At 36.6% G+C, this 23,942-nt stretch overlaps 1 pseudogene; it reads left to right on the top strand.

Annotated features, from left to right (window-relative positions):
- The first annotated feature begins 9,797 nt into the window (after nucleotides 1-9,797).
- Nucleotides 9,798-10,481, top strand: Gm20791 (annotated as a pseudogene).
- Nucleotides 10,482-23,942: the final 13,461 nt, after the last annotated feature.

Genomic DNA, 23,942 nt, shown 5'->3' with positions numbered 1-23,942 from the left:
GTCATCAAATGGTTTCCATGTAAGATTTGAGGCAATTACCATATTAACCATTTTTTTTAATATAGTTGGTTAATTGTTTGGGGGGTATTCAATTTGAAATGAACAGGAGATCATTTCCTGCCTGCGAACAACGTGGAGGGAGTCAGTTCAGGAAACAGATAGCTACTACAGATAATAAATAAATAAATACTCCAAATGAAGGCAATTTTTAAACCTTTCATAGCATGGTAAAAACACTTTAGTCATTTACAGACCAAAAGCTAGAACCTCTTTGTAGTGTGGGCATTGGGCTTAGCAGCCTAGTCTCAGTATACTAACATACTTGGAAATTATCATAAAAAAATACACTGAATAGTTTGTCTTTAGATCTTTAAAAACCTCAGAAATACTTATCAAAATAAAAGACTATAATAAATTCAACAGAATAAGTTTCATTTTCTTTCAACAAAAATTTAGGCTTTTTACAATAATAAATATTTGTTATGAGTAATTCTAGCTCATTTGGTCATAAATATATATGTTTTTAGGAAAATAATTCTAAAAACTTAAAATTTATGTTTTGTATTATTATGTATAACATTGGCAAATTAGATAAGACATGCTCATTCATGTTAAACTCATAAATCTACTCATATTTATTGAATCTTTTAAAAATCAGAAACCTCCCTAGGCAAGATCTTAAACTAATGTTCCCACTTATGCCATGACATTTTTAGCAGATATTTAAATGTATTAACTGATCTACTAATGAGTAGAAATCTGAAAGACCAGAATCTCTGTTACCTTTCACATAATGATTCTATTCAATGTAAACTATGACTACAATTAGAAAAATACCCAAATCCTAAAGTCAAATCCTCACCTCTTTTATCAGTCATAGAAAATATTTTAATAGCTATGGTACTGTAATCTGTAATCCCAGCACTTGGCAGTTGAATGAAGGAGGATCAAGGCCTTTGACTGTCCATAGCTACATAGCGAGTTTGAGGTCAGCATGAGTAATGTAGGACTGTCTCAAATAAACCTGTCCCCTACAAATCAAACAGAAATCTAATGTTAGTATAAAGATATAAAAAAGTAAATATTTCTGTCACTTCAGTAGGAAAATGTTGACCAGAAATACTAAAATAAATGTACAATTGCAATTTTTTTACTATATTTTTGAAGGGAAAACTATTGAAATCTGGATATCCATAGAGTTCCCTGTTTAGAACACTATCCTGACAGCATATAGCCCAGAACTGGTAAGAAGCAAGGCTTGGAGAATCACAGGAGTTGCCTTGCCCAGACTTTAGAGATGGCAGCAAATAACTGTAAGTATCACCTGTTTTTTTAGACTGAGGAAGTTCAATTGATGATGACATGTTCCAATATAATAATAGAAAAACAAACAAACAAACAAATAAAAAACTATTATTTCTGCTTTAGATCTTGGCAGGGCCATTCTAGCCCCATCGTTTGACAAAAGCACAACACAGCTCAGAAAATTGTTTTGATGACATCAACAATTGTCAGACTTAAAATCTATCGATGTGCTTCAAACTTCTCTCATCTTCCGGGGTTATACATTGTGGTATTTATGAGACCTCTAAATGATCCCTAGGAATAGGAGCATAGTGTGTAGAGTTGGGAGTGGATATATAGACTGGAGAGATAAAATGGGAAGCATGGTGATCCTTGGATTGCCTGTGCCACATACCTTTGCAGTTGTGCTAATAGATTCAGTGCAGATTGCCAATACCTTCTATGAGCACTACCCTAGCACACAGTACAGTGCTTTCTATTCTTTTTCCGGGCTTTTGCCTGTGACAGGGAATGTAGCTTGGATACTACTGGGTATTGTGTGGAAGATAACAATCATTGGATAAGTTCAAAGCTTTGGGAGCTGCCAGTTAATAGGCTAAGCTTCAGACTACATCCTTCCAATGGATAACTAGGGTCCAGTCTAGATGAATTTCTGGATCCCCAGGATACATGAATAGCATGCAGTATTCTAGAGTAGTATCCAGCTTAATGATACTTCTGTTGCTCTTGTGTCTTTCCCTCTTCTGTATCCCACAAGTTCATTCTGCTTTTTTGGCATGACTCACAAATGAGCATTGTGTATTAACCTGTGATATATGAGAGGAGTTGTCTGAATAGAGATGAAATATTGAGTCATGGCAAACAAAACTGTGGAAATGGAAACCATCCAGGGGCAAATGTTGTAAAATTAACATAGTCTGTGAAAGAAAAATGCTTTTGCTTTCAGAAGGAGTGTGAATGGAGTTTTTCACTAAGCTGGAAGGGGGCTAATAAAGACCTTTTTTAACTGGAGAATTTAATAAGAATTAACCAAAACCCAGGTGCAATTATTCTTACAGGAGTGAACTGGATAGATGGGTAGAGTTTGGCTAGTATAAGATACTTGATTTAATGACTTTTGAGGTCCTTTTTCGAAATCATGATCAATAAATTCTGCCCTCTGTGACATTTCTACTATATTTGTTTGAAAGATGAATGAACTAGGATACATAGATATAACTTTATATTATAGTTCTTGAACTTTCATGATGTGACAATTAAATCTGTATGATCAGGACATATTGTAGAGCTCTGCATTAGGCACACATAATCTATAGCTCCTGGGGACATACACGCAAATGAACAAACATGACTTTATAGTGTTTCTTGTTTTCAGAATGGAATACATTTTATAAATAATCTAAAAGCAATAGGTTCAGTTTCTATGTTCTTAGAGATAGAACCTTAAAGACCCTAAAAACTCTAAAAAAGAAAAAAGAAAAAAGAAGAGAAAAGAAAATAAACTTGAAGCTTTAAATAAACAACAAAAACCCTAAAAACAAACAAACAAACAAACAAACAAACAATAAAAAAAACATATTTTTTTTTGAAAAAATAAAACTAAAAGAACCTAAAACCCTAAACAAACAAACAAACAAACAAAAAAAATCTAGATCTCTACAAAGACCCAAAAAAACAAAAAATCATTACCACAAACAAACAAACAAACAAGGAAAGAACAATAACCACACTAAGCCTTAAAAAAAAATCTCTCCAAATACACTGCGAACAACCCTAAAATCATTTAAAAAAACGTAAAAAAAAACCCTAAAACAATAAAGCAAAACCTAAAACCCTAAAAACGCTAAAATTATTAAACAAACACTAAATGACCGAAAAAAGCTATTTTTTAATCTTAATAAACATTTTTAAAACCCTACAATTCTATAAATAAGAAAACACAAGAACTCTAAAAAGACCCTAAAAAATTATAAAACCCTAAAAAAAATCCAAAACTCTACAAGTCTAGATCCCTAATGAGAAAATAAAAAAAAAAAAAAAATTAAAAAAAAAAGATAATGAAAAGATACAAAACCACCACCCCAACAACTACAAATTCTTCTGCCTTAAAAAATCGCCAAAAACACTGGAAAAGAAAATCATTTTACAAACCTTATTAAAAAAATGCTTAAAACAATTTTTAAAAATTCCTTAATTAAATTAAAAAACAAAACAAAACTAAAAAATAAAGAAAAACCCTAAAATTCTAAAACAATCTCAACAACAGTAAAAAGACCCAAAAGAACTGTAAAACCCTAAAAAAAGTTTTTTTAAAAAGTTCTAAAAACACATCAAATCTCTGAAACTCAAAAAAAAAAAAAACTTGAAAACCCGCTTAAAAAAGCAAAACAACAAAAACAAACAAATAAACAAACAAAAAACAACAACAACAAAACACCTACAATACCCTGAAACACTAACTAAAATCCTGAGACTATAAAAACAACCCTACCCCCCCCAAAAGGCTTACAAAACCCTGAAACATTAACTAAAATCCTAAGATACAAAAATAATCCTAAACCCATAAAAAAAAAAAGCAAACACACACACAAGAAAACAAAAAACCTTTACAAAATTCTAAAACCCTATAAAACACTAAAAGTATAAAAAGAAACAAAAACAAAACAAAACAACAAGAAGATCAAAAACACACAAAAAACTACAATTATCCTAAAATTATTCATAAACCCTAAAAAGCCCTAAAACCCTGAAATACCTTAAATTTCTAGGAGAAATCAAGATCTAAAATAAATAAATAAATACATAAATAAACACATAAATAAATACATAAATAAACAAACAAACCTCAACCCTACCAAAAACAAACAAACAAACAAACAAACAAACAAACAAACAAACAAAAAACTTGTAAGGAAAAAACAATCGCCCAAATTTAAAACCATTAAAACCCTAAAACTCTAAATAACCCAAAGGGCTTTACCCTCCTGCACCCCCCCAAAAAAAAAAAACCCGAAAACTAAAATACTAAAAAGCCCGAAAAAAAAGCCTAAAACATTAGAAGAAGTAAATAGAAAAAAAATCTAGAATCTTTAAACAAATACTGAAATAGTCCTAAAATCAAAAAAAAAAAGAAAAGAAAAGAAAAGAAAAAGAAAAGAAAAAGAAAAAGAAAATTCTGAAAACACACCTATCAGCTAGGCAGTCATTCAACTTACATATTTTAGCCTGCTTCTGAGTGCTGGTATTAAAGGGGAATAAAACTATACTTGACTCCTTTTTGTTTGTATAATTGTTTTCTAAAAGATTTTTTTTCTCTGTGGGTGAGTATATGTGTGTGTGTGTGTGTGTGTGTGTGTGTGTGTGTGTGTGCGTGTGTGTGTGTCTGTGTGTGTGTGTGTTGTCCAAAGAGGTCATCAGATCGTCTAGAACTAGAATTGCAGGTGGTTGTGAACAACCATGTGGGTGTTAGAAATTGAACCCTGGTCCTGTGCAAAAGCAATCAGTGGGCCTAAGCAGTGAGCTATCTCCTCAGTCCTTTCTGCTTGCTCTAATCTCTACTTCACTATTCATCTTGCCCAAATATGTCTTTAATTCTTACTTCTTCTGTCTTTTTTTCTGTGATGAATTCTTGTTTGCTTTTCTCTTGCTTCTCCAATTACAGCACCAAGATTCTGCATTTCCTTTTGTTTTGGAAGATTCTCAAGGAATCCTAAATCCAGATTTTAGGGCAGTTATTTAAAATTATTGCTGGTGATTCTGACAATGGTTTCCTCATTTTTTTAAAAATTAGGTATTTTTTCATTTACATTTCCAATACTATCTCAAAAGTCCCCACATACCCACCTCAACCACACCCTCACCACCACCACCACATCTTGTCCCTGGCATTCCCCTGAATTAAGGCATATAAAGTTTGCAAGACTGATGGGGCTCTCTTTCCAATGATAACCAGCTAGTCCATCTTCTGATACAACTGCAGCTAGAAACATGAGCTCTGATATGCTGCTAGAAAAATGAGCTCTGGGGGGTTTCTTTAGTTCATATTGTTGTTCCACTTATGGGATTGCAGACCCCTTTAGCTCCTTGGGTACCTTCTCTACCTCCTCCATTTCGGTCCCTGTGATTCATCCAATAGCTGACTGTGAGCATCCACTTCTGTGTTTGCTAGGCCATGGCAAAGCCTCACAAGAGACAGCTAAATCTGGGTCCTTCCAGCAAAATCTTGCCAGTGTATGCAATGGTGTCAGTGCTTGGAGGCTGCTTATGGATGGATTAGTGGATTGAAAACCACTAATTTGGACACAATGGGGCTACTGCTGCCAATGTAGACTGTTTATCCAGTGTTGCTGGTCAGAAATCTCCGTTCTTTGAAGGCAATGGGTTTTCCCAGAACAGGCTTCTTCTGAGTCCCCAAACTTCTGTCAACACCTGTTCACCTTGATGATGATCACTGATGTATCAAATGACCATACTTAGTAAATTAGAGTAATACAGTTTTCTTTTCCACCCTAGAAAGTGGGGATTCTAAAAATATGTGTACTAGCTAAAAGCAGTGATGGTGCTCTTCCTAGGGTTCCTTACATAGTGTCCTCCTTGGATGTTCCTCTCTGATCTATACTCACCATCTATGCAGCTTCCTCTCATGAACAGCACACATGATAACACTCAACACATCTGATCTTCAGTCAGCAGAAATGTACTAATTATATTTCCCATATGGCCCAGTTGCTCATGATTCTGAGGCATAATCATACATGTTGTATTGCCAAACAAAATGACACTAATTGTCTAGTATATAATGAAGCATATTTTGTATGACTCTTTTCAGGAGTCTGTATATTCAATGATGAACACACCATCAGCAAATGAGTGAATTCTTGTGAGATGATGTCATCACAGAGGGAACCAATGGGCTAGAAAGAGAAAAGAGAGTGCCAAACTCCCTTTCATAATTAAACCTTTTCTATAACAGCATAATTAAATTATTTTTATATGTAAGTCATATCCCTCCTGACCCATTCAATTTCTTCCAAATATATTCACACCTGGGGATTAATCTTCAGAAAATTATTCTTGGGAAACACATGTGATTATTTCAACATCTATAGTAGTGTGGGGGCATTATTCTCCCTACGTCATGTACACTTAATATCTTTAGATACCTCCTTCCCTGTGATAGCCTTGCAGCTCACTGAGTGACATGTGCATTTGATGATAAATGATACACAAACATTGAAGCACCTTACCATATCCTGTCACCCATATCATGTACAACATAGCAAGAACCACACCTGAGTTGAAAAATACAAATATATTTTATAGTGTCTTGAAGCTAAAATCCCCAAATTAATCAAAATATTATTTGGACTCTGTTACTTTATACCAGTGTTTTTTAAGTGTACAAGTCGCAGGCCTTTTCTGTGACCCTTTGCACAGGTTTATAGTGTCCTTTTACCATCTTCATCCTCCCCACTATCCTCCATTGGTATCAAATCTCCCCCTGCTGCTGCGCTTACTCTTCCAAAATACCTCCTATTTTTTAATGCCTCTTATTAAATTTATATTTTCACAATTGTCATTTTGAGTTTTACTTGTCTAACCTAATATATAGTATTTTAACGTTCCATCCATTTTTTTTGAAAACAAAGCCCTGCACTAATACACATAGATGAGAAATATATTTCTCTCTCTCTCTCTCTCTCTCTCTCTCTCTCTCTCTCTCTCTCTCTCTCTCTCTCTCTCTCTCTCTCTCTCTCTTTCTCTCTGTCTCTCCTTTTTAAGGCATTCATCCAGTAGTTGACATCTAAAATCACTCCATAGCATGTATGTTTCATACAGTGAGGCAATCAATATTGATGATATGGATATGTAGTGGTCCTTCTTAGATTTTTTTTTTGAACTTAAATCAACCTGGGAAGATAGAATCTCAGATAAAGATCCTCCATCACATTGGCCTGTGGCCACACCTTAAGGAATGATTTTTTTTTATGACTGTTGTTGAAGGATCTAGCTCTCTATGGATAGTGTCATATTCTATGAAGATGATGTACAGGGTGTGGTGGGGACCATGGAAGGTACTGAAAACGATTTTTTTTGAAGAACTGAAGATCTATGTGGCATGAACAATTAAAGTGTCCTCTAATTTGTAAGTAAATTTTATACATACCTCTGTCCAGTATTCTGTCTACACATATTTCAAAAGTAAAATTACCTCATCTATTTCATCCTGTTTTACTGCATTTAATCTCTGAAATTCCTTGTAATCAGAAGTGCTGGTAAATTTTAAAAACCTTTAAAATATGACTGGGAGATATCAGGTTTGTTTTAATTTTATCACAACTTTGTAAGCATGCCCAAGATCTATGTTGTCCTCTTACTTTCCAAAGAATCCATAATTCATGATTGCCATTGGTTTCAATATATGTCATTTAACCCTGTCAAATTCCAGGTTTTTTTGCATAAAAATAGTCCTCCTCTAACTGTGGGTTTTCATAAAGTGAAAATTGGTGTGCTATCCAGTGTGCTGCCTCAAAGAGTCTGGCAATATTTATGATAAGAAGCACAGCTTAAAGATAACCAAGGGAAAGGTTGGAACATGAAAAATAACCACCATGGATGTTGTCAAGTCAGAAACCGAAGACTTTCTCAGAACGAAAATAAAAACAAAAATGAAACAAAACAAAACACAAACCAAACAAATAAATAAAAATCCAACAACCAAACAATAAAAACAATGCAAGGGTGAAATTCTTTGGCAGAATATTACTCAGATCATCAGGCCTTTCAGTTGGGATTTCATTTATTATTTCTAGGAGGCCATATGAAAAGGTAAATTCGAGATGCTGAACGTTTCTGAGTGTAACTAGGGAAGGAACCAGCCTGAGAGGGGTTCTATGATGTAAGCTGAACTAGGGTGATGTCACAGAGCACTGGCTGGAGGTTGCGCATCTATTCCACTTGGAGGCACTAGAATCCATTGAAGGTGAGTTCACTATCTTCACAGTGGTGTGTCAAAGCCAGGTCATTTTTTCCCACAGGCTTTTGGTGCCTGGTCTGTATCAGGAGACAGAATCTTGACAACTAGGATATTTTTCTATGGGTAAGTATATTTATGTAGTAATTAGGACCCTCATAGCTACAGAAAGCAAAAATTTTCTCTCCTACAGAGAGTTACTGTACAATTTACTTTCTCCATGTTTATTAGCTAGGGAGATGAATGGTCTAGGTTAGTTTATCTCCTGAATTTATTATCCTTGCTAACAATATCTAGATCACAATTCCACTAAAATGCCAAATCTCCTCTTTGTCCAAGTGCATGTTAGAAGATATTAGTTCTAAATGGCTGATATTGCCTCAAATTGTTGAGTTGTTCTTGAGTTCACTGATGCAATGGCTTCATCAAATAATTCTGAAGCTGGGTCAGGAGAAACAATAAAGAAGGACAGTGGTGTGCTGTGTCCCTGGGAAGATATTTGTGAATGCAGGCACTTAGCTCAGTCCTTACACGTACAAGAGAGTCATGGTGACCCTTCTGGCCCTTTTTTTTTTTTTTCTCTTCTTCTTGATCATTGGGTGTAATAGTCATAGCACAACCTAAATTGACATAGAATTTCAAGGAGATGATCCTCATCAGAGACAAATTAACTCAGGGCTGAAGAAATAAATGTTGATCTGAGTATATTCTTCTGAGCTCTAGAGAATTACTTGTTAATTACACTATTTTTATGTCCTTGTTTTTTTTGTTTCTTTGTTTCTTTGTTTGTTTGTTTGCCTGCTTGGTTAATTTTATTTGAGTTTCTGTATGTTTAGATTTGGCTGTCAGGAAACTCACTGTGTAGACCAGACTAGCCTTTATCTCACTAAGGTCTGCCTCACTCTGCCTCTTGAGTACTATGATTAAAGTTATGGGTCACCACCACTTCCTATTAACTTCTCCATTTGATTGTTTGTTTTGTTATTTTTTGTTTGAATTTCTCTTTTGTTTGTTTTTCGTTTGATTTTCTTCTGTTTTCTTTTACTTGTTGTTGTTGTTGTTGTTGTTGAGACAGGGTTCCTCTCTATAGCACTGGCTTCCCTGGAACTCACTTTGTAGACCAGGCTGGTCTCTAATTTAGAAATCTGCCTGTCCTTGCCTTCTGAGTTCTGAGATTAAATGCATGTACCACCATGGCTGACTTATTAACTTCTTATTTTTATAAAATTAATTTTAGGAGCTCAAATCTGTTTAGCATAGTCTTCTTCACATGCTCAGAAGTTCTCGTAGAGAAGAGTCTTGGTCCAGCATTCACTCCCAACCCATAACCATTGCCCATCAGGAATTCATATATATGACAGAGGCAACAGCATTGTGTCTGGTGTAAACGGGCAAGATCTTCAGTCCCAGGCAATGGGCAAGTATGATATTTGAAGAGAATGGAAGCCACTTAGACAGTGTGATCTAGCACAACAGGTCTACAGCCAGGTAGAAGACAATACCTCTGAAGAGTCTGAGCATGACATCACTCAAGAAGAAGAGTAGGAGGAAGCCTTCTTCCCAGGCCTTGGGGAATATTGTTGGCTGCAGAATTTCTCACGGGTGGAAGGAAGGTAATGAGCCTGTCACCCATTGGAAGGCCATCATTCTAGGTCAACTGCCAACAAACCCTTCTCTTTATTTGGTGAAGTATGACGGAATTGACAGTGTCTACGGACAGGAGCTCCACAGCGATGAGAGGATTTTAAATCTTAAGGTCTTGCCTCACAAAGTAGTTTTTCTTCAGGTGAGGGATGTCCACCTCGCCAGCGCCCTGGTTTGCAGAGAGGTACAACACAAATTTGAGGGGAAAGATGGCTCTGAGGACAACTGGAGTGGGATGGTGCTAGCCCAGGTGCCATTCTTACAGGACTATTTTTACATTTCCTACAAGAAGGATCCGGTCCTCTACGTCTATCAGCTCCTGGATGACTACAAGGAAGGTAACCTCCACATCATTCCAGAGACCCCTCTGGCTGAGGCGAGATCAGGTGATGACAATGACTTCTTAATAGGTTCCTGGGTGCAGTACACCAGAGATGATGGATCCAAAAAGTTCGGAAAGGTTGTTTACAAAGTTCTAGCCAATTCTACTGTGTACTTTATCAAATTTCTTGGTGACCTACATATCTATGTCTATACTCTGGTGTCAAATATCACTTAAATTAAAAAAAAATCACAAAGTACAGAAATGTAAACTTATAGGATTGAAAAAAATGTTTATTTTCCTGTGTTGGGTACCTATGGGTCTTTGACAACCTCAGTATCTTTGTCAATAAAATTTGTTTTGTTCTAAAAATTAATACGTGTGACATGGCATGCTTTTAGTGAACACATTGTTGGAAGAGATGGACTATGGTGGAAAGAACATCAAAGCAAGATGAAAGTTGCAACTCAGGCTGTGAACAGTGCATACATCTAATATCACACAGGCTAAAATGGACAGGACTTAGATTCTGTGGTCTGCATAGTGAGCAAGGAATTGGAGATATGACTTAGAGGAGCAGGGATGGCAGCAAAAGATGGATTTTTAGGAAGAAGGGGCGAAAGACAGGACATAGATAGAATCTCTGGAATGAAGTCTGAGGGAGAAACAACAAGTTGGGGGAAAGAGTGATAGATAAAAGGAATGTGGCCTTGTTACACAAAGTGCAACCCAGAAAACTGATCCAAAGAGACTCAGAAATCAGACAAAATCAGGTTTCATTTGAATAATGAAACCAAATGAAACTTGTCTCTCATTTTAAGATTTATTATCTTTATTTATATGGGTGGGTAGTAGCTTGAGAGTATAGGTGACCACAGAGACATGAGTTGTCAGATCCCATGGAGCTGGCATTAAAGCTGATTGTTAACCATTGGATATGAATTCAAGAAAACAAATCCAGTTTTTTTGCGGTACAAAAGTGCTCTTGACAACATGGTCATCTCTCAATTCCCATTAAGATATCTTTTTAAGAAATCCAATATTAACATGCAGAAAAGAGACCAGGAAGAAGTTAAGAAAGATTAAATTGATGGTGACCTTTAAAAACAATAAAGGACACACAAAAGAGTAAAGGACACTGAGGAACAAAAATATTCTAAGATGAAGTTCTCAAAATGTGAAGCAGGAGACCCAGGAAGAATAGAAATTTTCTGCAAGTAGTTAAAATTGGACATATCCACATTAGGTTTATTGGTTTCTTAACAAATAGCCAGCCGATCAGGTCAAATAGTAATTTAAAAGAGAAAATGAGTATACGGTGAGATAATATATGGTGGGGCATGGATCCTGAGTGCTTTCCCTGAGCACTCTTTGACTGGGATGAATCCTGTGATCTTTTGGATGTCTCTGTGGAATGCCCCAGATGACCATCAAAATGTTCCCCATGGCCTGTTCCCCTGGCTCTCCTCCAAACATCTGACTCCCAACATACCTATGTACCATTTCAGCCTGTCTATTCCCTGGAAATTCCAGTCTTAAATTTATGTGTGACCTCATTCTCATAAAACAGTGAAGGTGTACTCAATGCATATGTGCTGACCTCTTTTCTATGCCAGTTCTCATGGGTTTCAAACTCTATGAGGTTGCCCAATATGTTGGTCACTACTCCTGAGTAGCCCCTGTGCTTCATGGGGGTCTTACTGGGTCCCATATGCACTCTGAGTGTTTCTTTTGTTTGTTTGGTTTTATTGTTGTTGTAGTTTTGTTTTTGTTTTTGTTTTCTTTGGTTTTTTTTGTTTGTTTTTGTTTTGGTTTTTTTTTTTTTTTTTTTTTTTTTTTTTTTTTTTTTTTTTTTTTTTTTTTTTAGTCAGGCTTGTCATGGACTCAATCATTTGTGTTTTTTCTCTAGAATAAGTTTAAATGCCAAATGACTTGAAAATACTCTCTATTGTTGATTAATTTTGGTATTTAAGAGAGTTTTTGTGCTAGCTGGATGTCTTAATTAGGGTTCCAATGCTGTGAAAAATCACTATGACTAAGGCAACTCATTAGAAACATTTCATTAGGGCTTTTCAACATTTCATTGCAGTTTCAAAGGTTCTGTCCACTATCATCAAGGAAGTAAACATGCAAGTGGCTGGGAATATGTGGTGGTGGAGAGGAAGCTTAGAGTCTTCTGCATGCAGGGATGGTGTCTTCCACACTGAGCAGAGCTTTAAAGCCTCACAGTTATATGCTTCCTCCAAAGAGGCTACACCTACTCCTATAAGGCTACACCTCCTCGTAGTCCAACTACATTCAGAGTGCCATACTGGTTTCATAGAAACTTGACAAGATCTAGAGTCTTGAAAGAGGAGGAGCCTCAGTTGAGAAAATGCCTCTTTAAGATCAAGCTGTAAGGAATTTTCTTAATTGGTGGGAGAGGACCCAGTTCATTGTGGGTGGTGACACCCTTGTGGTTGTAGTCTTGTGCTCCTCATGGAAGCAAGACTTAAGGAGCATGTCAATAAGCATCACCACTCCATGGCCTATGCATGAGCTTCTGGATCCAAGAACCTGTGTTGTTTCAGTTTCTTTCCCAACTACTTTGATGATGAACAGCAATGTGGAATATAAGCTGAATAAAACTTTTGCTATGGAAATAGCTCTTTGGACATGGTATGTCCTTACAACAATAGAAATTTTAAGTAAGACAATTTCTTAGAGAAACAAAATATCTAATAGTACCACTGTCACTTATCCTATAAGGACAAATAATATGTAGGTGTTTTATTTTAATTTAAAGGTAAGATATTCTCATGTATATAATGACATGCAATTGTTCTAGTTTGCATCTTTCTCACACTGATGAATACTAACATCAAACATAACTTGGGAATATAAGGGTTATTAGCTTACATGTTACAGACTATTACCAAGGAAGGCAAAACAGGAACTTGAAGCATTACCAGGAAAGAGTGCTTATTGCTTGACCCTATCTTAGTCATTGTTCTATTGCTGTGAAGAGACATCATGGATAAAACAACTATTATGAAACAAAGCATTAACTGGGGGCTTGAATACACTTACAGAAGTTTAGTCCAACATCAAGTTAGTGACCGCAGCACTGGAGCAATAGAACTATTGATCCTTAGACAGAGACAGATATTCTGCCATTACATTGGTTTCTTGAAAACTCAAAGACCACCCTTATTGACACTACCACTTACTCCAATGAAGCCACATCTTCTCTCATTCCTTCTAATCCTTAAACACACTGCCAATCCCTGGTGACTAAATATCCATATATATGAATCTATAGGGGATATTCTTATTCAAACCACCAAAAATCATGTGGCTTGGTCAAATATTTTATTTTAAATACAGAGTAAAAGCCTCCCTTTTATAAATGACTACTGATGAGCTTACCCACAGTTGCCTACCCTCACACATCGACCATCAAGGAAGAAAATGTCCCATAGACTTACCCAAAAACCAAGTGAATAGAGACAATTCTTCAATTGTTCTCTCTCCTAAGGTGATGCTAGATTGTCAAGTTGGAGATAAAAAAAATCCCAGCACATTAAGGTTTATCCTGCTCCATAACCCACACAAACATTATTCATCCCAATCTCCTCCTTCTGACTAGGTATAGACCCACTTTCCTCCATGGCAGAAGTGAAGGGTAAGTACCTCCAACAGCAAGAATACTCAATAATAGGTGACAAGTAGTGAATATGTCTTATAGCCTCACAACACCTACATTCTAATGTGTGTTACACTTTCTGGGAGACACTCCAATCTGTCCAACTTCCTGCCAAGTCAGCTTTAACCAGAAAAAATTCTCATCAATTAATCCAATGACTTTTAATTGATTTATTTCTCCTGAGGGAATGGAGTGTTACCCCTTCATGGATGTATTGGTGTCTGATTCATAAGTAATAAAACCCACTACTATTAACAGCTAAATCACAGGTGCTATGACAAATAACAACTCACATGAGAAGCATCACATTTAGTTAAGCCTTTTCAGAAGTTTTATTGGAGTTTTATTTATGTACTATATAAATCCATTGATTTATTTATTTTTAAGTGTGTAATTTAATGATTCTAAACACATCTCACCACTGTCATTTTTCACTCATTTTTCTGGTACTTCATATGATATTGAAATCTACTAAAATACAATAGTGAATTCAGAAAAAAGACCAGTGGTGTGGGTAGCAGCAAAGTTCTTGAGTCTCAAAGACAACAGATAACGTGGCTGAATATTCCAACTACAACAACTAGGTAACATTGGTTCTACACTTAGCATGCCGTTTCTAGAAAAAAAAATTAAAGAATTAAGCCATGTTTCCTCTGAACCTGACATGTTACTATCACAAATGAAAGAAGGATCCATGATCACATGAATATGAAAGGGGCATGAAGCAGCAAAATTGTTCAACTTATTGGCAGCTAGTCAGCATTAACACAAGAAGGGACAAAGACAATAAAAAGCTTTGTAGACATGTCCAAATGACCACGTTCATTTACAAGTTTTTTACCCATTCCATGCACATCCATTGATTGATTAACTCATTGATTAAAGCCCTCAGGTTCCAATCACTTTTCAGAGAGCATATTGTACTACCTATGAACATTGTACTGTGGACCAAAGCCTTCATCAAAGACCCATGACTGACATTTCAAAACAATTTAACCACAGAATTCTTTATTTGAAACAAAGTGATAGGATCCATCTATCTCTTCAAGGATATCCGTTTTGTTCAAAAAGAACAAAAATGCAATGCAAGTTCAGGATATTGATCACCTATCCATGCATCTTAAACCCATAGGTTCTAGCCAGAATGTAAGGTCAGAAGTCTAAACATCACCTATACTACAACTAACTCTGAAGATATCTAGCAATCTCCAGTTCCTTTCTGGTACTTACCCACACCAAGTCTGCATTAAGGAATATAGTCTAGTGTGAGATAGTTCCAGCAGTTAATTGCAAAATCCCACTCTGAGTTGAGTTGTATGTAAACTCAGACATCTGTAATATAGACACACATGCATATTCACAAATACTCACAGAAAGAGGCAAGAAGTAGAGGAGCTGAATCTTAGAAATCCTCAAGGAAGAGAATGAAAATCTTGTAAGGCACAGAGGTAAGAGAAAAACTGTGTCTTTCTGCACAAAATCAGGCCATTCTGTCTTCCATCACTGAATGGGATGGCTCACTATCACTTATCACTATCTGATAAGGTATAGACAGTTGATGAAGGATGAATAGTCAGTTTTCATCAAAGGTATTGACTTTGAAGGTGATAGATTGTTCATTCTCTACTGGAAGCCAGATGCCCAAGAGTTTATGGGAAACACAAATGATTTGAATGGGTTGTAACAAAGGGGAGAAGACGAGATATGAAGTTGGCAGGAGGAGTTAGGTGGGAATGGGCCAGGTTTTTTTCTGGGAGGAGTTACTAAAAGAATTGGAAAGTAAATTCCATCAAAATATAGTGTATGAAATTCTCAAGGAATTAAGGAAAGTAGTTCTTAATATACCATGTCTGTACTGAACACACACAGACGACTTATATGTCCATCTTCTAAATAACAAATTCTTATACAGCAGTTTCATTACATTGAGTGCAAAAGTAATTCAGAGGTTATTTAAAATAAAGAAGAATCTGGGGAGATGTCCCAGGGGTAAAGCCAAGTGTTTGGTCAAACATTCACCTACAACACCAGTGCTTAGGAATTGGAGTGGCAGAGACAGAAGGATGACTGTGGCTTCCTGAATGTCAGCCTCACTCCTAGCTCAGCAAGAAACCCTGTCACAAGGGGAAAATTAGGGAGTGAAGTAGCAGAAAACAGTATACCCTTCCCTATCCTCTGCACTTACCTGTATATTTCTGTATGCATACACACATCAATATGATTACTGTATAAAAGAGGTTACTTTGCATAAATTATAGGCAAAAGCAATGTTGTTTTAACCTAGAGACCTGAAGACTTTTATATCATTAGGGTCCTGGAGAAACTCTCCAGATATAGAGGATTGATATATCTTCTTCCTGTGCTAAGGAAACCTCAGTTAAGTGTGTGTGTCAGTGACTTTAAACACCTTTCTTCCTCTAGATTCCTATTTATACCACAGAATGGTCTGTAAATAATGAAAATATGAAAATAAGACTTTTTCAGGGTGTTGCCTTCTTTTAAAATCATATTTATAATATTTTACTAAATCGATGGGAAATCTTCTGCTCCAAGGAACAATGGATTCAATCCTGTTGACTTTTGTTTTATCCCATTATGAATAGGAATTAATTATACATCAACATTTCTCACGATTTGAACTAAATCAGGAATAAGGGATATGTTTCCATGAAAATAAGTAATGCCAATATGGTTAATCAAGTAGAAATGTGTGTGTGGGTGTGGGGTGGGGTTAGGATGCCTTTGGATTATTTGAGAATGATGGCTGATCAGAAATATGTTATGCAAATAACCCTAAACTGTGAGAAATGAAAAGTAATGATATAAACTATACTACCAAGTGTCATGGCCACTTATTAGTTGATTTCATTTTCTTTTTCATTCCTTTATTCTTTTGAATAAATGTGTGCCACAGATGATCACACGTTCAAATGTGTTAGTTTTCCAGGTGATGGGCTGTTTAGAATGAATTAGAATTTGTTTTATTATTAAAGGAGACTTGTCACAGAGCCTTGAAATATCAAAAACCCATCAGGCTCGCTCTCTCTCTCTCTCTCTCTCTCTCTCTCTCTCTCTCTCTCTCTCTCTCTCTCTCTCTCCCCCTCTTTCATTACTCTCTGCCATCTCCATCATAAGTTGTTGGCTCTCAACTACTGCTCTACATGTTTTGCCTCTGTGTTGCCATGGTGTCTACCATGATATCCTGGACTTGCCCTCTGGAACTCTAAGACCACAATTAAATGTTTCCTCTTATAAGTTGGTTTGGTCATGATGTCTCTCACAGCAAGAGAACAGTAACCAAGACATACATACTCCTGTTTATTTTTTGAAACATTCTTTATTTCTTTCATTAAAGTTACCTTTAATGAAAGGTCCATTGAACAGTTTTAAGAATAATGTTAATGGGCCCATATAAATAGTGCCAATAGGTGTGGCACTCTCAGGAGGTGTGGAATAGTTTCATGAGGTGTGACATTGGTGGAGTAGTTGGGACACTGATGGAGATGTGTCTTGTTGAGTTGGTGTGATCTTGTTGGAAGAAATGTAACAATTTGGTGGTAGGCTTGGATGTCTGCTGTCCTTAAGCAATCTCCAGTTTGACACAGTCTCCATCTGCTTCCTGTATATCAAGACCTAAAACTCATCTCCTTCTCCAACACTGTGTCTGTCTGAAGGCAACCATGTTTCCAGCCATGAAAATAATGGAGTAAACATCTGAAAAGAAGTTACAAAGTGTTCAAAATTTACTATGATCCTGGTGACACTTCATGTCAATAGAACCCATACTAATACTCACATAAACACTCAAAAACACATTTGATGTTGAGTGGGAACAGACTTTAATGCCCTCTGCCTACTGCCAGGAAGCTATTCATTTCCAAGCAGCTATCAGATGAAGATGTAGAACTCTCAGCTCCAAATGAACCATGCCTGCCTGGATCCTGACATATTCTTAACTTGATGATAATGGACTGAAATTCTGAACCTGTAAGCCAGCCCCAATTAAATGGTTTTCTAATAAAACATGCATTGATAAGTGTGTCTGTTTACAGCAATAAAATCCTAACACACACATGTACATATTCACCTAGATATACTGAGTCACAGACACACACACATGGAAATATTCACACACACACACACACACACACACACACACACACACACACACACACACAAACACATTCATTTACAGGGACTTTAGATTCAGCCAGTACCCATGCAATTTAATTGGGGTGTCGAATACAGGTGTTTGTGGAACATGACTATTGCTCTTTCTTTTAGGAATTATGTGGACAAAATCTGCACACTCACTTCATTCCTCCTCAACATCAGAAATCTCAATTTAAAGAAAGTGAGATAATGAGAAGTAGTTTTAGATACCTCTTTTTTTTTCATTTGAGTAGCTTCGACTTCAAATCACCAAGGAAAAATAAACATAACAGGAAAGAAATTCATATTAAAATGCCCTTGACAAGCTCATAATACATTCTCCATAATGAATATAAACTTTTATTTAGAATTCCCAAGGAAATGAGACTTTTGAAAAATCCTTAATTTCAGATAGGCTTTGGTATTTCATTTCCCTGCAAAGGAAAACCAATGTAAAAAGACAGAATCTAGATTGCATTGTGCACAAGTTGAATCAGAAACATTTGATATTGTGCATTCAGGGACTCACCACATTTTTACAAATATATATATATATATATATATTGGGGGGGTGAAAGGAGACATCTGGAGAACAATAAGACCCTCATTAGCATTTAATATTCCTGAAGTCAAGTAATAACCTCTAACAACATCAATAACAACAACAACAAAAACAACAACAAGAATAGATGTTCATTAGAAAGAATTTTTTTTTAATAACCTTCCATTAGCCTCAGAAAGAGGGGGCATGATCCATCTGCAACACTTTATAGATACTTATTACAATTACCACTAAAGTTTTTAAAATAATATGGATTTTTAAAAATGAAATTGAATTAAAATAGATTTTTTTAGCTGTTAAAAGGGGGAAAATGTGTTCTAGAACGAAATAAAGAGTGTAAGAACTAATTGATTTTTTTAATAAAGAACATCCTTATAACTCATGTGTCAGTAAGTATCAGAATTATAATGCAGTTGATTTTCTCATTGTAGAATAATTTTAATGTGTTTGAATATTTCCAGTTGCAAGAATGGATCTCAGAATTTTCACAAGACAAGAAGTCACCAAGTAGTTTCTCGCTTTTGTTTCAAAAGTCTTCGTTCCTTTTCTGCAGAGTCCCAGACATTCCAGGGAAGGGTTTGAAACATCCAACAACTTCTGAGACCATAACTTCAGAGGGAAGCTACCTTTCTCAGTAAATGGAACTAGGAAAGCTGAAAAGATTCATCCAATCGCTTTAGAACAAAAGTGGCAGCTGGTTCACAGAACAAGGTATCATTTAGCAACTCAGCCAAGAAATAAGAGGATTTGAAATGATAATAACACAGAGTAATAAAAACCACTATGCAATTGTAATTTAATCGCATATATATACTTTGGACAGAGAAAGCAATCAAATCTTGGGATCTCTCTGCTCAGCACAATGAAACTCTGGGTCATGCTGCAGATGTCCCAAGTTTATGGCTCATCACAGATACTGGAAGTCTCTGGGAAACTAGAACTACATCATGTAAGTGATGTGAGTCCAAAGACATGACTTCATAAATTGTTCAAGTCCTCATCTTGCTTGGAAAAAAAAATCACAAAGCACCAGAAGTAATAAGAAGTTCATGGTATCAATGTCAACAGGTAAGCACTACTAACAAATATCTGTTAAGCATTGGATTGTTACCAACACAAATGAGGAGATGATTTTTAAATTTAAATGCAGTTACATTTTAATAATTCGTAGTAATGTTAAGTGTCCAGTATGAAACTGTGGGTTTAGGGGAAGTTGATGAAGTGAGAGAGAATATGGCCAGCAGAAGGTTCTGTGCTCTGTGAAGGCTGACATGGGAGGAGTGAAGGATAATTACCATGCATCCCTGGTTGTGCATCTGGTTGTGTAAATCCACTGACACTACACGGATGGGGGTGAACTAGGGGAAGACAATGGTACCAGATTCTTAGTCTCTGGCATCCCATATAGGGCCTTAAAAAAACATAGACAGTCTAATGTTTTAGAGCTTTATTTTAGACAGCAGTGAGAAAAACAAAGGGTAAAAAGATTGTTAGACTTGCCATGGCCAAAAGGAGAGATGGGGAAGTACATAGAAGGAAGGACAGAAAGCAAGTTAGAGAGTAAGAAAGGTGAACACTTAGAGAAAGAGGTAAAAGTTTACAAAGAGTAAGGATTGTAAAAGTTAGAGAGAGAGAGAGAGAGAGAGAGAGAGAGAGAGGGGGGGGAGAGACTGATGTAGGGCTAAGTAGCCTCTCATATATTGGGCTTGTTATCTTGCTGTTGCTAGGTAACTAGAAGTTATCTAACCCGAAGATCAGAACCTTTGGTCATTTTGTATGTGACTGCTAGCCATTAGCCACTGCTGGGCGGGAGTGCTTGTGGGTTTGGTAACTTTACCAGGAGCCAGGGTTCCAAAAACACTGAGTAAATGCCTTCCTTCCCATGTAGGTGAAAATTACGACCCATTAGGCTTCATCAGGTTTAAGGACTTCAGCATGACTGGAGACCAGGCATTTTGTACATAGCACAATGCCCCAAGCTCAATGATCAAATTTAACTCTAGCCCCTAGATTTTGTGGTTTCTCAGGCAGAACACCAGGAAAGAGTATGTGAGTTTGATACTCTGGACACTCCCACCATAAGAAATCAAGGCATGGAGGTGGGGTGGGGTAAAATGATCTTAGAAGAAATCTGTAAAACAGTGAAAGGACAATTGAAAAGACATATGGAAAAGACCAGTAACAGGGGATGCCTCAGGAGACCATCCTTGTTTTCATAGCTTGGCAAGACAAAATTCAAATGACCAGTAGTACTGGAGGAGAGTCTGTGAATGCATCAGGGAGGGTAGGGTAAGGGTAGGAGGGAGTCAGGGAGAGTGAGATAGAGAAAAATGTAGAAGAAGAAAAAGAAAGTGAAGGAGAAGAATATGGAGAGGAAGAGAGAAGAAGGAAAGGAAGAGGAATGGGTGGAGCAGAACGACAAGGAGAAGGAGAAGGAAGAAGAACAAAAGAAGAGGAAGAGCAAAAAGAAGGAGGAGGACTTGGAGAAGTAGAAAAGGAGAAGGTTAAATAAGGAGGAGAGAAGGAGAGAAGGAGAATAAGAGAAGGAGGAAGAGAAGGAGAAGTCAAAGGCATAGAAGAAGAAGAAGAAGAAGAAGAAGAAGAAGAAGAAGAAGAAGAAGAAGAAGAAGAAGAAGAAGAAGAAGAAGAAGAAGAAGAATGAGGAGGAGAATGAGACCAAAGACAATATCAAGAAGAACAAGAAGAACAAGAACAAGAACAAAGAAGGAAGAAGAATAAGGAAGAAGAATAAGGAAGAAGAAGAAGAAGAAGAAGAAGAAGAAGAAGAAGAAGAAGAAGAAGAAGAAGAAGAAGAAGAAGAAGAAGAAGAAGAAGAAGAAGAAAAAGAAGAAGAACAAGAACAAGAACAAGAAGAACAAGAAGAAGAAGAAGAAGAAGAAGAAGAAGAAGAAGAAGAAGAAGAAGAAGAAGAAGAAGAAGAAGAAGAAGAAGAAGAAGAAGATGAAGAAGAAGAAGAAGAAACAGGAGTAGGAGGAGAAGGCGAAGGAAAAGGAGAAGCAGAAGGAGAAAAGAATAAGGAGGAGAAGGATAAGGCAAAGAAGGAGAAACAATAGAAGAAGAAGGTAAACAAGGAGAAGAAATGAGAAAAGATGAGAGGCATAGATAGACAGACAGAGACAGAAAGACAGAGAAACTTAGACATACAGAGTGAGACATGCACATAAATATTCACACAGAGACACACAAGTAGGCACAGAGACAGAGAAAAATATACATAGAAAGAGAGACATGCACAGAGACATTCACAGAGTTACACACATTCACACAACTTAATTAAGAAGTATTTAGAAAAATATATCTATGAAATCACAAGGATATTAAGTACTAAATTATGTGAGCAATGAGGAGGAATGAGATCCAAAATAAATTTTGCAAGTCCTCCAACATTCTCCATGCTGCCACACAGCTTAAGCTGTGGGAGTATCAGTTATAGGGCTGTAACTTTTGTTTTCTTCATTTATAATTTACTGTGAATCTCCTTTCTCCACCATTCAATATGGTCAGTAGTTTCCATGTGGAAGGACTTTCCAAAGCATGGCATCTAGTGACAAAGAGAAAACAATTTAAAAAAAGAGTCTCTATGCTAGAGCCAACTGTACAAACAATTCGTAGTTATTCTCTAAATGCAGGGCTCAAAGAACACAGAGGCTCCTCTAGCTGCTACACAGATCTTAAGTATGGCCCCACAGCATCACTGGGAACCTATTGACAATTCTCACTCAGGTCATAAAACTATGGAGCATTCCAATTTCTTGAGTTCCAGAAAAAAAGCCATTTGGAAGCTTATCTCCATAAAAGTAAAGATTGCACTGAAATTTATGAAATTTGAGAATAATTTTAAACGTGAAAAATCATTCCACACACACACATTAAAAAAATACATGTAGGCAAAATTGACAGCAATCTATTTGACACAACACCCACACACACACCCACACACACACACAGAGAGAGAGAGAGAGAGAGAGAGAGAGAGAGAGAGAGAGAGAGAGAGAGAGAGAGAGAGGAAGGGAAGGAGGGAAGGAAGGAAGGAAGGAAGGAGGGGAGAGGGGTATGGGTAGGGGAAGAGGTGGAGAGACAGATGTACACTTACAATAATTATTTTTAAGTTAAGTTGTCAAAACTCCTGACACAATGAATGTACAGGAAGAGATGTATATGGCAAAAACTCACCAGGGAAAGACTGGCATGATAAGGACAGCATAGTAGGAAACAACAAGTTCATCTGTGGCATTAAGAGCCTGAATGGGCCCTTCTCACATTTGGTTGGATTTAGAAGCCAAGATTTAGGTCAGAACTAGCCAGTTCCCTCCTTCTTGCGCCAGTGACCTCCTTCTGCTAGGGCACAGTCACAAAGGTTCCACAACCTTTCTAGAGAGTTTTTCCAGTTTGAGACAACTGAGAATGTGGGAGAAATCCCTCCCGCCCCACAATCTTAATTAAACTAAGCCAGGCAAGTGCAAAACATTTTGAAAACAGTTTAATTTCAATTTTGAAAAGAGAACAGAGAGCTCTACTTTGAAATGGACTAAATTAGTCTTTAGGTTCCATTGTGCACACTAAATGAAATACAATGTAAAAGATTCCGTTTTCTATGTAGCAAATGGGGCTGAAAAGAACACACTTATGGAGATAAAATGCAAAAAAAACTGGGATATATAGTAACAATTCAAACTGACAGTGTGAAAAACAATCTATTTACTTAACTGTCCTGTTGACCACAGTGTCATTCATCATTGTGTTAGGGGATACAATCTAGTGATTAATCATCAGGGTTTGACAGTAAAATCCTTAGGCTCAATACACCAGACATTAGCTGGAAAATGATTTACAAGAATGTAATGCCCTTTGGTGTCTTCTCTGTGAATCTGTTGTATGGATGCCCTGTTGTTGGTTGTTTTAGTTGTTGGTGTTGTTTTAAAATAAAAATATTGATTGCAAAAGCAAGTGACAGGTGCCCAATAGGTCTTTGCATCCTCTCTTTCTCCTTCCCATAACTTTTTAATTTTCCCAATCCCCATATTCATTCAAAAATTCAGAAGTTCAAAAAATACAGAAACTCATTTGTCATCTTTACTTTGTCTTTGCATGCTGGTTGCAATCATCTTGTAAGCATTAAAATCAGGCTAACATACTGCGTATGCTCTACAGGGTTTCATTGATGTGAAGAGACATCATGACTCAGGAAAGAAACTCTTTTAGGGAATATTTAATTGAGGTTGTCTTACAGTTTCAGAGGGTCAGTACATTTTGATCTTGGTAGGAAGCATGGCAGCAT

The sequence above is a fragment of the Mus musculus genome, chromosome Y (genome assembly GCF_000001635.26).
Source record: "Mus musculus strain C57BL/6J chromosome Y, GRCm38.p6 C57BL/6J".
NCBI lineage: Eukaryota > Metazoa > Chordata > Mammalia > Rodentia > Muridae > Mus > Mus musculus.
Note: the sequence above shows the minus strand (reverse complement) of the source record. Positions and strands in the feature narration are given on the sequence as shown.